The sequence below is a fragment of the Arachis ipaensis genome, chromosome B06, assembly GCF_000816755.2.
Source record: "Arachis ipaensis cultivar K30076 chromosome B06, Araip1.1, whole genome shotgun sequence".
NCBI classification, from domain to species: domain Eukaryota; kingdom Viridiplantae; phylum Streptophyta; class Magnoliopsida; order Fabales; family Fabaceae; genus Arachis; species Arachis ipaensis.
Genome location: NC_029790.2, coordinates 133,412,840 through 133,413,051, shown reverse-complemented (window position 1 = coordinate 133,413,051; position 212 = coordinate 133,412,840).

Genomic DNA, 212 nt, shown 5'->3' with positions numbered 1-212 from the left:
ATATTTATTAGCATTTAATAATTAATTATGATAAAATTTGTCAATAATAATATTTTATATTATATTTTTTTAATAATTACAATAATTCTTTCTTATATCTCCATAAGTATTAGATATAGTGTTTCATTTATAATGCATCACATACATTACGCTCTATCTCAAGAGTTGTTTTTATTGATTTGGGTGCTAATTATATGAATGTACAAATTCTA